We start from the raw sequence: 15,378 nt of genomic DNA, 5'->3' as shown, positions 1-15,378 counted from the left end.
TGAGCCACTCCTTGTAGCTCCAAAGCAGCTGATCCTAATGAAAGATGGAAATTCTCGCTCTCCAAATGAAACTTTATAGGGTATTAAACAAGCACCCTCAGCACTTATCTAAATCTTTAATTAGTTCTATAATATACTGATGATATCAAGGCTAATTAAATTTATACAGATAAAGAGCAATGAAATTCTAGCCAAGTGAGCTGGAAAGTACATATTAAATAGTAAATTTAATGGCTCAGGAAGATAAATGCAATTTTGTGTAAAAAAAAATTAAATTCAATTTACATGTTGTATTGGAATTGATTTAGGGGTGTGCAAATGATTGGAAAAGAATCTTTTTTAATAGATCAGTAAAAGCGTTAATCTGACCTGTTTAAATATTGGTTATTAATGGCAGCATTTGCAAATGAGCCACACACATTTGCATTTTACTGCATAAAGTAAAAAAAAAAAAAAAAATTATCTGTGCCATCTGCCAGTTTATAGGGAATATTAAGGGATTTTTTTTCCCCTTGCCTCTTGCATAAATTGGAGGGAACATGGAAATGAATGTAGCCTGAAAGAAGAGGGAGTCAGCACTTCCAACAGAAAGTGCTGCAGAGATTGCTCCAGTCAGCAAAAAAATCCCACAATTTTCTCTTCCCTTTGGGAACGACAATGACCGTGACAACCCCCCAGCTGTATTTAGGATCCAGTGATGTGGAACTGGATGGGACTGGGGAGGTGCTCTGTGGTGCCAGCTGAGCTTTGATCAACCAGGAATGGTCGGGAGCTGCTGATGGGTGAAGGACACGATGGGATCCCACAGTGGGATCAGATGGGGACAGAACTGGGGCAGGAGCTCCAGCTTCTCAAGCCTTTCTCAAGTCAGTGTCAGCCTGTGGTAGGTCATGGTGAGGTTCCAAAAGTCAATGTCAGCCTGTGGCAGGTCATGGTTGGGTTCCACTTATCAGTTCAGTGTCAGCCTGTCGTAGGTTGTGTTTGGGTTCCACAACTCAATGTCAGCCTGTTGTAGGTCATGGTTGGGTTCCACAAGTCAATGTCAGCCTGTAGCAGGTTTTGTATTCTACAAGTCAGTGTCAGCCTGTGGTAGGTCATGGTGAGGTTCCAAAAGTCAATGTTAGCCTGTAGTAGGTTTTGTATTCTACAAGTCAGTGTCAGCCTGTGGTAGGTTCTGTTTGGGTTCCATAAGTCAATGTCTGCCTCTTGTAGGTCGTGTTTGGGTTCCAAAAGTCAATGTAAGCCTGTGGTGGGTTGTGTTTGGGTTCCACTGATCAGTGTCAGCCTGTTGTAGGTCATGTTTGGGTTCCACAAGTCAATGTCTGCCTGTTGTAGGTTGTGTTTGGGTTCCACTGGTCAGTATCAGCCTGTAGTGGGTTGTGTTTGGGTTCCTCTGGTCAATGTCAGCCTGTAGCAGGTTCTGTTTGGGTTTCAAAAGGCAATGTCAGCTGTGGTAGGTCATGATTGAGTTCCACAGGTCAATATCTGCCTGTAGTAGGTTGAGTTGAGTTCATCAGCTCCATGTCTGCCTGTAGTAGGTTGTGTTTGGGTTCCACAACTCAATGTCTGCCTGTTGTAGATTGTGTTTGGGTTCCACTGATCAGTGCCAGCCTGTGGCAGGTCATGTTTGGGTTCCACAAGTCAATGTCGGCCTGTGGTGGGTTGTGTTTGGGTTCCAAAAGTCAATGTTGGCCTGTTGTAGGTTGTGTTTAGGTTCTACAAGTCAATGTCAGCCTGTGGTAAGTCATGGTTGGGTTCCACAGGTCAGTGTCAGCCTGTAGTAGGTTGTGGTTGGGTTCCACAACTCAATATGTGCCTGTAGTAGGTTGAGTTGAGTTCATCAGCTTCATGTCTGCCAGTAGTAGGTTGTGTTTGGGTTCCACAACTCAATGTCTGCCTGTTTGGGTTCCACTGATCAGTGTCAGCCTGTTGTAGGTCATGTTTGGGTTCCACAAATCAATGTCAGCCTGTGGCAGGTCATGGTTGGGTTCCACAGGTCAATGTCTGCCTTTAGTAGGTTGTGTTTGGGTTCCAAAAGTCAATGTTGGCCTGTTGTAGGTTATGTTTGGGTTCCACAAGTCAGTGTCTGCCTGTGGTAGGTCATGGTTGGGTCCATCAAACCACTGCTCACCTGTAGTAAATACAGTTGATTCCAACAAGTTGGAATCAGTTGATCTATTTGCCTGTAGTAAGTTGTGGTCAGCTCCAAGAAGTCAGTGCCTGTCTGTGCTGGGTTGTGGATGACTCCATCAACTCAATGTCTGCCTGTAGTAGTTGTGGTCAAGCACACTAAATCTGTAGTAGTTGTGGTTGGGTCCAGTAGTCGGCTGTAGAGCCAGAGTTTACCTGTAGTAATTATGGGTGAGTCCAACAAGTCAATGTCTGCCTGTAGTAGGTTGAGTTGAGTTCATCAACTCCATGTCTGCCTGTAGTAGGTTGTGGTTGGGTTCCACAACTCAGTGTTCACCTGTAGTAGGTCATGGTCAGGTTCAGAAAATCAGTGTTCCCCTGTAGCAGGTCATGGTCCCAGGAGCTTCCCCAGGGTTTGGTCAAACAGCCCCAAATTGTTGAAAGCACCACCCCAGCTTTTTTTTTTTTTTTTTTTTTTTTTCTGGTCACCTTTTAATTTACTTTGAATGCTGTGGTGGCTTCTGAAATTAAGGAATGGAGATTTTTTTTTTGTGGACAAGCAAATCAAATTTATTATGATTTTTTTATTGATGTTTTTCATGGAAGAGTTTAATTTTTTGGATTCTCTTGCCCTCATGGCCTTATTTTTTGTCTGCTGGTGCCTCAATCCAGCCTGGAAACTGCTGAAATTGGGAAAGGACCTGCCAGGCCTGGAGTTATCCAAACCAGGGGGGAACAAACCCCTCCAACCACCACCACGGCCTCAAGGGCATCGACTGCCACCACCCCAGGAGAAAAAACGGGGCAGAAAGAAACCAGGGTGGGTTCAATGCCAAAATTTGAGATGTCCAGAAAGTGTTGGACATCAGCGTGGAGCTGTGATCTCCTGGATGAGGAATTAAGAGCTTCATCCCTCTCCTCTTTGCTTTCCCTGCTGGTCACTGGCCTGAGGAACGTTTCATCCCAGTTCTCAACACTTCTCCTGCTGCTTGGAAACCTCCAGGTTTGAGGATACAGGTTTTTCTGAGCAGCTGCTGCTCATTTCCAACATTTTTTTGGTTGAAATTGCATTTTCCTCTTTATCATTCTGAGGACAAAAGTTGTATTTAGAGGGATTGAAACCCACCACCCCTAAAAGAGCAGCTCCCCATTGCTGTGTGTGCACGACTTCTGCCTGTTCCTGGTGGGTTTAGCTCAAATTATCCCAACTTTTTAATCCAACAGAGCTTCGCTGCAATCATTTTTTGCCTGACAGCACAAATCTGAGCATTTTAAATGAAAGTATTATCAAGGGAATGTCAGTGCAGGGTAAAACCCAGAGTTCATGGAGTTTCTATCTCCACAGCACAAAAAAAAAAAAAAAAAAAAAAAACAAAAAAAAAAAAAAAAAAGGGATTTACTCATGAAATATCTTGGAGTTGCATCCTGGAGTTTTCTGTAGTAATTTATTAATTTATCCACCACCTCCTGCAGTTCCTGTTTGAGGATTTCCTGAGTTGCTTTGGAGAAACCACGTCCAGAACTTCTCTGTTCTCTCAAATTTTCCTTTGAGGGTGAGGAGGAGCAATGACCCCACCATGGTCCCCTCCCATCTCATCCTGTCTGTGATTATGGGGCCAGAGGGAATCTCCTTGTGGATTCACCCCACAGAATCCTGGAATAATTCAGGTTGGAAAAGCCCTCTGAGATCATCCAGCCCAACCATCCCCAGCACTGCCAAGGCCACCATTGTCCCCAAATGTCACCTCCACATGGCTTTTAATCCCTCCAGGGATGGGGGTTCCAGCCCTGCCCTGGGAAACCCTTTGGCTGAAGAGATTTTTTGTCCTAATATTGATGCTCCTTGAGTAACATCCCAGATTTCACCCTTGAAAGCCCTTCCAGGGACTAAAAGCACATTTTTCCTGATGATTCCCAAAAATCTTCACATTTTCCATGAAGGAAAACTGAATTTCCCCCAACGCCCCCACTATTAACAGATGGCAGAAAAATCCACTCATTTCCCACGATGGGCTGGGCTTAGGAAAATAACTCCAAAGGCACTAAATCCCATTAGAAAAACCATATTTTATATCTTGCTTCTTCCCAATCCAAGCTGTTCCCCATCAAAGCATCAAACTTGCTTTTATTTGCACTTCTTTCCTTCTCCTCTTTGTTTTTCCACACCGTGTCTGAGAGACCCATTTCAGCTTTAGGTGTCAATGCACCTCTGTGGCCGTGTGAATTTTAGGGCTTCTCTGCATTATTTGAGCTCAAATCTGGAATACAAATTATAAAATACAAGGTGGGAGCTTTATACCTTCAGTAAAATTGGAATAAGAGTTGATACATAATTTCTTGAATATATCTAAATGTTGACATCATATGTGAATGTGTATTCAATGCATTGCTCTGGCTGTAATAATTTAAATATTTCAATAACTCCCTAAAAAATAAAAACTGAAGCATTTAGACTTTACCTGAGCGAGTAGATTTCTCCTGGCTACCAGGCCCAGGTTCATTAGAGGACAGATTTAATTGCTACATCAGAGTTTTTTTTTTTTTTTTTTTGTGCTGTCGGTACCCGACATCTGAACGCGCCAAAGTTCAGGGACGCCGATTCTGCCACTCTGCAGAATGTTCTCAGACAGCCTCCATCTGTCAGATATGGTAATCCCTGCTCCTCCTCCATCAATAATTCACCTCCCTCACTCCATTTGAGTGGGAATTTTTAATGCCAGCCCCAGCAGAGGCTCCACCTCGGGATGAGACGTTGCCTGATCTGCATTCCCGGCTCGTTCCTGCCCCGGAGCTTCTCGCTTTTGGCATTTCAAGAATAATTTCTCAGTTTATTTGTTGGGGTTTTTTTTTTGGGTTTTTTTTAACTGCAAAAAAAATCACAGCTCTCCTTTTGGGCCGTCTCATCTCACTGGAGGGTGGAAGTCAGAGGGTTATTGTGGAAATCACACCAAAATCCAGCTGGGATGGAGCAGGTTTTTTCCCAGAAAAGCCCCTGGGGAACACCATGGGGGCGGCTGAATCCCCCAAACAAGATTTGCACAGTTGAAGAGGGAGGAAAAGGGAGCAAGGGAGAGAAAAGGATGATTTGGAGCTGTTTTTCCATGGGTCAGGAAATGCTGAGTGGTATCTTGTCCCCCACCTGACTCCATGGAGCCCAAAAAATCTTGGTTACACCCCAAACTCTTTGCAACCTTAAATCCTTAAAGAGAATTAATTAAAAAAAAAAAAAAAAAAGAAAAAAAAAAAGATGGAAATTAACTTTTTACACAGGCCACAGATAGCGACAGGACAAAAGGGAAGTTTAAAACTAAAAGAGGTGAGATTTGGATTAGATTTTAGGAGGAAAGGGTTTATTGTGAGGGTGCTGAGGCACCTGGGGCAGTGGGAGGAGTCCCTGCCCATGGCAGGGGTGGCACTGGATGGGCTTTAGGGTCCCTTCCAACCCAAACCATTCCACAATTCTGTGATCCCAGAGGTGGCTGAGAACATTCTCTGGCATAAGGGAAACTGGATGGGCTTTAGGGTCCCTTCCAACCCAAACCATTCCACAATTCTGTGATCCCAGAGGTGGCTGAGAACATCCCCTGGCACGACAACAAATCCCCCCCAATAATCATCAATCCTTCAGCACCAGTGACAAAGGAAGGTCCCCAGGTGCCTCCAGCAACAGCAGCCCCAACTCTCAGCATTTGAAAGGTGGAAAAAAACATTTTCAGGACTTTCTTTGGCCAAGGGGAATAAACCCTGAAGATAAGAAATGATAACTGGGAATGTTACAGATCCTGGAATGACCCCAGAACATCCCCAGGCATGGATCCTCAGCAGAAGGGGAAGGGTGAAACTCCTGCCTGCAGAATGCAGCTGGTGGAAATCCTTATTTAGGATTATTTAGGATTATTTGGGTTCACCAGCTGAATGTGTGGCTTTGCACCAGGACTCACCACCTGAGCCCTGAGCTGGCTAAAACCTCCAAGCCAGACCAAAAGTCAATGAATTAAATGAATTAAAATTAAAGATCTTGTTGATTAAAGAGTAACTAACTATGAAGGAAATGAAGGAATGTATCTCAACCTGCCAAAATCCAGGTGTCCAGTGCAACCATTTCACCACCACGGTCACCACTAACCCTTATCCCCAAGTGCCACATCCCCATGGTTTTGAACTCTTCCAGGGCTGGTGACTCCACCACTGCCCTGTGCAGCTATGCCAGCGCTTTATGACCCTTTTTTGGGGGAAAAAAATGTTCCTAAATCCAGTCCAAACCTCCCCTGAATGATTTAAAGAGCTGGAACTCTGCTGTTCCTGGGCTACACCTCCTGCCAGCCCTGCTCCACCTCAGTGCTGTGTCACAGCTTGACCCTGGTGATCCCCTCAGTTCTGCTACTCCTGTCCTTTTCTCAGTTTCCCTTTTCCCTCCTCTATCCCACCAGGAACTGGCCCTGGGCCATTTCTCTCCCTCCCTTTTCCCTTTTCCCTCTTCCTTTTTCCCTTTTCCTTTTTCCTTTTCGCTTTTCCCTTCCCCCTTTTCCTTTTTCTCTTCCTTTTTCTCTTTCCCTTCCCCGTTTTCCTTTTTCCCTTTTCCTTTCCCCGTTTTCCTTTTTCCCTTTCCCTTCTCCCTTTTCCTTTTTTCCCTTTCCCTTTTCCCTTCCCTTCCCCCTTTTTCCCTTTTCCCTTTTCCTTTTTGCTTTTCCCTTTCCCCTTTTCCTTTTTCCCTTTTCCTTTTTCCCTTTTCCTTTTTCCCTTTTCCCTTTCCCTTTTCCTTTTTCCCTTTTTCCCGTCGCCCTTTTCACTTTCCCCTTTTCCTTTTCCCCTTTCCCTTTCCCCTTTCCCTTTTCCCCTTTCCCTTTTCCCCTTTTCCTTTTTCCCTTTTCCTTTTCCCTTCCCATCCCATTTCCCTCCCCTCCCCTCCCAAGCCCCTCACCCAGACCTGGCCATGTCCTCACTGTCCCTTTTGCCTCCCAACTCTGACATTTCCCTCCCTCCCAGCCATTCCCAACCCTTCCAAGGGACACATTCCCTACTCCAGGTGGGAAACCTTCACTCCAGCCTTAATCTAACGAAGAGAGAGGAGAGAGAGCATTGGCAGATTTGACTGCAGAGCACTGACTCCAGCCCTGGGATCAGCAATCCCTGAGCTGATAAAGGGGTTCTGTGAGTCTCTGCAGGTCCTACTGAGATCTGAGTGTCAGGGCAGAGCAATCTGCTCCTCCCCAGCCCCTCTGGGATGGTGCCACCTCCTGTGCAAAAGGCAGGACGTTTTTTCCTAATTGCTGCCATTTGCAGGTTGGGAGCCAGGCACTAGAGATGTGTCTCCAGCTGACAAATCCCACATTTACCTTTCCTTCAGCTGCAGGCAAATGCCTGGGATGGCTGCTGCGCACACACTGATGCTTCTTCCTCTTATTTTATTTTATTTTTGTCATTTTTTTAATGCGTGTGTCGCACAAATTCCCTTCTTAAAAATCTGTCCTTTCTCTGAAAATTTCTTGTTGGGAATTTCATCAGAACCTCCCAGAAAAAAACCCACCTTTGAGAACAGGAGGAAAAAAATCAGTTTCTAACCCAAATAGGAGAGCCCAAGGTGATGTGGGATGGCTCAGACATGGAGTTCACATTCCCAAAAACCCACAGTGGGATCTGCTCCCATGGGATGGCTCTGGAATATTTGCTCAAGCTCAGGCTGAGGGTTGGGCTCTTCTCCCAAGGTGACAAAAAAAAAAAGGGAATGACCTCAAGTCCCAGGGGAGGTTTAAGTTGGATATCAGGGAATTACCAGCCTTGGTGGGGGGATTTCAAACCCCCTCTGTGGATGTGGGATTTGGGGACAGGGTCAGTGGTGGCAGTGACAGGTGAAGGGTTGGGGGCTTGATCATCTCAAAGGACTTTTCCAACCCAAATGATTCCCTGATTCCAAATGAAGACAATCCACCGAAACCCATTCCTTGTGCTGGGAGGTGCCACTTTTTGCTACTCCAAAGCAAAAAAACCCCCACTTTAATTAAAGAAAACCAACAGAATTCCCTGGAGGTTTGCAAATAAAGCAAATATTAATGAATTCTCTGTGATTTTCCAAGAGGCACCACAAAGGCCACCAGGACTGACACCTCCAGGATGTGCCCTCAGACAATCCAAATTCTGGGCAAATAAAGCAAATATTGATGAATTCTCTGTGATTTCCAAGAGCCACCACAGAGATGGCACCATCAGAACTGACACTTTCAGGATGAGCTCCCAAACAACCCAAATTCTGGGCAAAAATTGCAAATATTGACAAATTTTCTGTGATTTTTCAGAGATGGCACCACCAGGACTGACACCTCCAGGATGTTCTCTCAAACAACCCAAATTCTGGGCAAAAATTGCAAATATTGACAAATTTTCTGTGATTTTCCAGAGATGGCACCACTAGAACTGACACCTCCAGGATGTTCTCTCAAACAACCCAAATTCTGGGCAAATAAGGCAAATATTGACAAATTATCTGTGATTTTTCAGAGATGGCACCACCAGGACTGACACCTCCAGGATGCACTTTCAAACAACCCAAATTCTGGGCAAATAAAGCAAATATTGATGAATTCTCTGTGATTTCCCAGAGTCACCACCAGGACTGACATCTCCAGGATGAGCTCCCAAACAACCCAAATTCTGGGCAAATAAAGCAAATATTGACAAATTTTCTGTGATTTTTCAGAGATGGCACCACCAGGACTGACACCTCCGCTATGCACTTTCAAACAACCCAAATTTTGGGCAAATAATGCAAATATTGGTGAATTCTCTGTGATTTCCAAGAGACACCACCAAGACTGACTGACACCTCCAGGATGTGCTCTCAAACAACCCAAATTCTGGGCAAAAATTGCAAATATTGACAAATTTTCTGTGATTTCCCAGAGCCACCACAGAGGTGGCACCACCAGGACTGACACCTCCAGGATGCACTTTCAAACAACCCAAATTCTGGGCAAAAAATGCAAATATTGAAAACTTTTCTGTGATTTTCCAGAGATGGCACCACCAGGACTGACACCTCCAGGATGTGCTCTAAAACAACCCAAATTCTGGGCAAAAAAAGCAAATATTGACAAATTATCTGTGATTTTTCAGAGATGGCACCACCAGGACTGACACCTCCAGGATGTTCTCTCAAACAACCCAAATTCTGGGCAAATAAAGCAAATATTGGTGAATTCTCTGTGATTTCCAAGAGACACCGCCAGGACTGACTGACACCTCCAGGATGTGCCCTCAAACAACCCAAATTCTGGGCAAAAAATGCAAATATTGAAAACTTTTCTGTGATTTTCCAGAGATGGCACCACCAGGACTGACACCTCCAGGATGTGCTCTAAAACAACCCAAATTCTGGGCAAAAAAAGCAAATATTGACAAATTATCTGTGATTTTTCAGAGATGGCACCACCAGGACTGACACCTCCAGGATGCACTTTCAAACAACCCAAATTTTGGGCAAAAAAAGCAAATATTGACAAATTATCTGTGATTTTTCAGAGATGGCACCACCAGGACTGACACCTCCAGGATGAGCCCCCAAACAACCCAAATTTTGGGCAAATAATGCAAATATTGATGATTTCTCTGTGATTTCCAAGAGACACCACCAGGACTGACACCTCCAGGATGTGCTCCCAAACAACCCAAATTCTGGGCAAATAAAGCAAATATTGGTGAATTCTCTGTGATTTCCCAGAGCCACCACAGAGGTGGCACCACCAGGACTGACATCTCCAGGATGCACTTTCAAAGCACCCAAATTCTGGGCAAATAATGCAAATATTGATGAATTCTCTGTGATTTCCAAGAAGCACCACCAGGACTGACTGACACCTCCAGGATGTGCCCTCAAACAACCCAAATTCTGGGCAAAAAATGGAAATATTGAAAACTTTTCTGTCATTTTCCAGAGATGGCACCACCAGGACTGACACCTCCAGGATGTGCTCTAAAACAACCCAAATTCTGGGCAAAAAAAGCAAATATTGACAAATTATCTGTGATTTTCCAGAGATAGCACCACTAGAACTGACACCTCCAGGATGTTCTCTCAAACAACCCAAATTTTGGGCAAATAAAGCAAATATTGATGAATTCTCTGTGATTTCCAAGAGACACCACCAGGACTGACTGACACCTTCAGGATGAGCCCTCAAACAACCCAAATTCTGGGCAAAAAAAGCAAATATTGAAAACTTTTCTGTGATTTTCCAGAGATGGCACCACCAGGACTGACACCTCCAGGATGTGCTCTAAAACAACCCAAATTCTGGGCAAAAAAAGCAAATATTGACAAATTATCTGTGATTTTTCAGAGATGGCACCACCAGGACTGACACCTCCAGGATGTTCTCTCAAACAACCCAAATTCTGGGCAAATAATGCAAATATTGATGAATTCTCTTTGATTTTCCAGAGTCACCACAGAGGTGGCACCACCAGGACTGAAACCTCCACTATGCACTTTCAAAAAACCCAAATTCTGGGCAAAAAAAGCAAATATTGAAAACTTTTCTGTGATTTTCTAGAGATGGCACCACCAGGACTGACACCTCCAGGATGCACTTTCAAACAACCCAAATTCTGGGCAAATAAAGCAAATATTGGTGAATTCTCTGTGATTTCCAAGAAGCACCACCAGGACTGACTGACACCTCCAGGATGTGCCCTCAAACAACCCAAATTTTGGGCAAATAATGCAAATATTGATGAATTCTCTGTGATTTCCCACCAGGACTGACTGACACCTCCAGGATGAGCTCCCAACCCCAGTCCTGAAATAAAACAATTCCCACCTCACATTTTCCACATGTAAAAACAAAATAATCCAAAATTCCAGCTGGACAAGCAGAATTTCCACCTTAAAGCACCTCCACAAGTCACTGGCCAATGGCAAAGCATCATCACCGAGGCCAAAATCCACTAAAAAGGCGGAAAATAAGGAAAAAAAAAACTTCCAGCAATAATAATAATAAAAAAAATCCCTCAAACTTTAATTACCATTAGCAATGCAGCATGACAGAGGGAGATAAACACACAGGCACCTACACAAATAAGGAGCTTGGGAACACAAAGTAATTACTTTGATTTTTATTATTTTTTTTTTCCCCCCCTTTTTTTTTGCACCGACGTTCAAAACTTATTAATGTCTGCAGAAAGCACAATATCAGCAAAAAGAAACTGTCACCTCGGGGATAAATGAGGGATTTGTTTGTAATTCATTTTCAGGAGAATATATCCTGATGGTTTGAAGGCAAGAAGAGGAGGAGGAAGATGCTCTGGCCAAAATAAAAAAAAAAAAACAACAGATTTCTTAAAAATAAATATTTATTCCCATCTGCCCCTTGAGCTGCTCCCCTGGAAATGGGAAGAGAAGTTTATCCCCCATTGATTATTTCTCTAACAAACCCAGAGAGGGAAAAGTCAATGAAGCCTCTCAGGGTTTATTTTTATTTTATTTTTTTAATGTCCATTTCCAGTTTAGGAAAATTGAATTAATCTCTTTACTCAGAGCAACTCAGACATCCCTGCCCAGGCAGTGGAAATCGTTGCAGAGGCCACGAAAATCTCTTATTTTTAAAGGTTACGGAGCTGAGATTAAAAAAGCCTCAGGGAAAGGGGCTGAAAAACCTGAATAAAATAAAATAAAATGTTGAGTCAAGGCTGGGAAGGTTGAGCAGGTTTGGGGATGAGATTTTTCAGGTTCTGGCACTTCCATCCCACTTTTTTCCCATTTTCAGGGGGAGAGGAGCTGCTGTGCTCCTTTAAATGAGGGGAATTGAGCTCCTAATCCAGTTACTCTGGGGTTACTACAAGGTGTAAAGCCTCAAAGGTGTTGTGCTGGGGAGGGATATTTGAGAGCAGGACTGGACACATCCATGGGAGATGAGCAGGGTTAGGAAACCCTCCAAAATCTCCAAAAAAATATCCCAAAATCTCTTTTCCATCCTGTGTTGAGCAGCTGGGGAAGCTTCAGCAAAGGGTTTGGCCAAGCCACAACTTCCAGGAGCTCATCAAGGACTGGGAAAGATGAAATTTTGGGAAACCAGAGAGGTTTCTCTAACAAACCCAGAGAGGGAAAGCCAATGAAGCCTCTCAGTTATTTATTTATTTTTTTTTTCAGTCCATTTCCAGTTTAGGAAAATTGAATTAATCTCTTTACTCAGAGCAGCTCAGACATCCCTGCCCAGGCAATGGAAATCGTTGCAGAGGCCACAAAAATCTCTATTTTTAAAGGTTACGGAGCTGAGATTAAAAAAGCCTCAGGGAAAGGGGCTGAAAAACCTGAATAAAATAAAATAAAATGTTGAGTCAAGGCTGGGAAGACTCAGCAGGTTTGGGGATGAGATTTTTCAGGTTCTGGCACTTCCATCCCCATGGGGAGTGGTTTTTTCCCATTTTTAGGGGAAGAGGAGCTGCTGTGTTCCTTTAAATGAGGGGAATTCAGCTCCTAATCCAGTTACTCTGGGGTTACTACAAGGTGTAAAGCCTCAAAGGTGTTGTGCTGGGGAGGGATATTTGAGAGCAGGACTGGACACATCCATGGGAGATGAGCAGGGTTAGGAAACCCTCCAAAATCTCCAAAAAAATATCCCAAAATCTCTTTTCCATCCTGTGTTGAGGAGCTGGGGAAGCTTCAGCAAAGGGTTTGGCCAAGCCACAACTTCCAGGAGCTCATCAAGGACTGGGAAAGATGAAATTTTGGGAAACCAAAGGATCTGGAGCCCCAGGAGGGGCTGAGGGAGCTGGAAAAGGGGCTGAGCCTGGAGAAAAGGGGGATCAGGGGGAATTTGTGGCTCTGCACAAGTCCCTGACAGGAGAGATTTGGGATTTAATCCCAGGGAACGGGGACAGGAGAAGAGGGAACAGCCTCAGGCTGGGCCAGGGGAGGTTTAGGTTGGATTTTAGGGAAAATTCCTTCCCCAAAAGTGTTGTCCAGCCCAGGGCAATGGAGAGATTTAAAATCCATGTGGCACTTGGGGGACACAAGGCACTGGTGGCAGCGCTGGGGGAACAACTGGACTTTCCAACCAAAATAATTCCATCAATTCCAAATGTCCTGGAAACAGGAGAGACACCCCAAGAAATGCTCCAGGGAAGGCACAAATGTCCTAAAACTCCTGGCAGCTGCAGGTTTAACTGGGAAGGAAATCCATGGATGGGGAGTTTTAATGATCCCATAAAAATGTGAATATTTGGGATGCAGGGGCAGGACTTATATGGGAAAAAGGCTCATAGAAGGAACTTTTTAACCGCTAAATCCCCCTGGAGAAGCAGAAAGAGGAAGGTGAAAATGAGGGGTGGTTTTTTAATCCTCTGCCATCGGGATTTTTTTGGTTAATGTGGTGAAACCACTAATTACAGCTAATTACACCCTGACTGAGATCAAAGCTCAGCAGAAACAACAGGGGGGGAGCAAACAAGGCGGAAAAGAAAAGGGGAAAGAAAAATTGGGATTTTTTTTTTTGTAGCAACCGAGTCCTTAATTGAAAATTAAAGCAGTTTGTTAATTAAAAGCTGTAAAGTCCAAATGAGGACACACTCCAGACTTAGAAATCCAGCCTGAGATGTCCAAAGCCTCTCCTGCCCCTGGAGGGAAGGGAATTTCTGGGATCCAGATTGTGAAAATTTGGGAATTTTTTACTTAGGAAATGATGGGGATTGCACTGCCCTGTTTACTCTGCTTAATGTGGGGTCTACCCAACCTGAATTATCTTTGAAATTTAGTCCTTAGGCTTGAGGGCAGCCCCAAGGAGAAGATCTGAGATGTTTCCCTCACCCACAGGCAGCAGGGGAACATCACAGAGTTTTGTTTAGGATTCTGAACAAAAGGATCCAGGTCAGGATTTGCTGGATCTGATGCTCTCCAAGCACAAATCCAGCTCAAATATTGCCCTTAGAGGGAAATTCCCTCCTCCAGCTCCACCCTGGGGGCAACCTGGGCATCAAGGCACAACCACATTTATCAAGAGTATTTATCAAGAGTAAAATCAGACAGAGAAATGAGATTTGGCGATGAGAATCTTTATGTTGAAATGTGTCTCTTTTTCCCTCAGCAGCTCCCAGTAGATGGCAGCAGGTCATTGCTGATCCCTGGGAGTGCCTGGTGTGACAGGGAACAGCAAAAATCTGGGGAAAATCCACCAAAAAAGTGCCCAGCCTGGCAGGACAGGAGCTCTGAGTGCTGAGGATCCAAACCTGGCACCAGGTTTGAGTGATGCAGGGTTTGATAAAAGCTGCATCCTCCATCCTAAACCATCCTAAACCTTCCTAAACTATCCTAAACCATCCTAAACCATCCTAAACCTTCCTAAACCTTCCTAAACCATCCTAAACCATCCTAAACCACCCTAAACCATCCTAAACCTTCCTAAACCTTCCTAAACCTTCCTAAACCTTCCTAAACTATCCTAAACCTTCCTAAACCTTCCTAAACCTTCCTAAACCATCCTAAACCATCCTAAACCTTCCTAAACCATCCTAAACCATCCTAAACCTTCCTAAACCATCCTAAACCTTCCTAAACCTTCCTAAACCTTCCTAAACCATCCTAAACATTCCTAAACCTTCCTAAACCATCCTAAACCATCCTAAACCTTCCTAAACTATCCTAAACTATCCTAAACCATCCTAAACCTTCCTAAACCTTCCTAAACCATCCTAAACCTCTCCTTTTAAGGGATCAGGGAATTGTGGAATGCTGTGGGTGAGAAGGGACTTTGAGGATCACCCAGTGCCACCCCCAGCCATGGGCAGGGACACCTTCCACTATCCCAGGGTGCTCCAAGCCCCAAAATCCAACCTGGCCTTGGAATAAAGGTGGGGTTTGAGTAATGGGAGCATTCCCCAAACCCATGGAGGGGCTGGAGTGTGTCCAGGGAAGGGAATGGAGCTGGGGAAGGGTCTGGAGCTCCAGGAGGGGCTGAGGGAGCTGGGGAAGGGTCTGGAGCCCCAGGAGGGGCTGAGGGAGCTGGGGAAGGGTCTGGAGCCCCAGGAGGGGCTGAGGGAGCTGGGGAAGGGTCTGGAGCCCCAGGACGGGCTGAGGGAGCTGGGGAAGGGTCTGGAGCCCCAGGAGGGGCTGAGGGAGCTGGGGAAGGGTCTGGAGCCCCAGGAGGGGCTGAGGGAGCCGGGGAAGGGGCTGGAGCCCCAGGAGAGGCTGAGGGAGCTGGGGAAGGGGCTGAGCCTGGAGAAAAGGAGGCTCAGGGGGGACCTTGTGGCTCTGCACAAGTC

The 15,378-nt window shown here is 44.9% G+C and overlaps 1 protein-coding gene across 1 annotated transcript in view; it reads right to left on the bottom strand.

The window, feature by feature from the left end:
- EXOC4 (exocyst complex component 4) overlaps positions 1-15,378 on the bottom strand; it is a 348,756-nt gene that overhangs the window by 8,632 nt on the left and 324,746 nt on the right. The gene's annotated exons all lie outside the window — the stretch shown is intronic.

Source organism: Zosterops lateralis, assembly GCF_965231275.1.
Source record: "Zosterops lateralis genome assembly, chromosome: 4".
NCBI classification, from domain to species: domain Eukaryota; kingdom Metazoa; phylum Chordata; class Aves; order Passeriformes; family Zosteropidae; genus Zosterops; species Zosterops lateralis.
The sequence above is the reverse complement of the archived record's forward strand: the minus strand, read 5'-3'. Positions and strand labels throughout refer to the sequence as shown.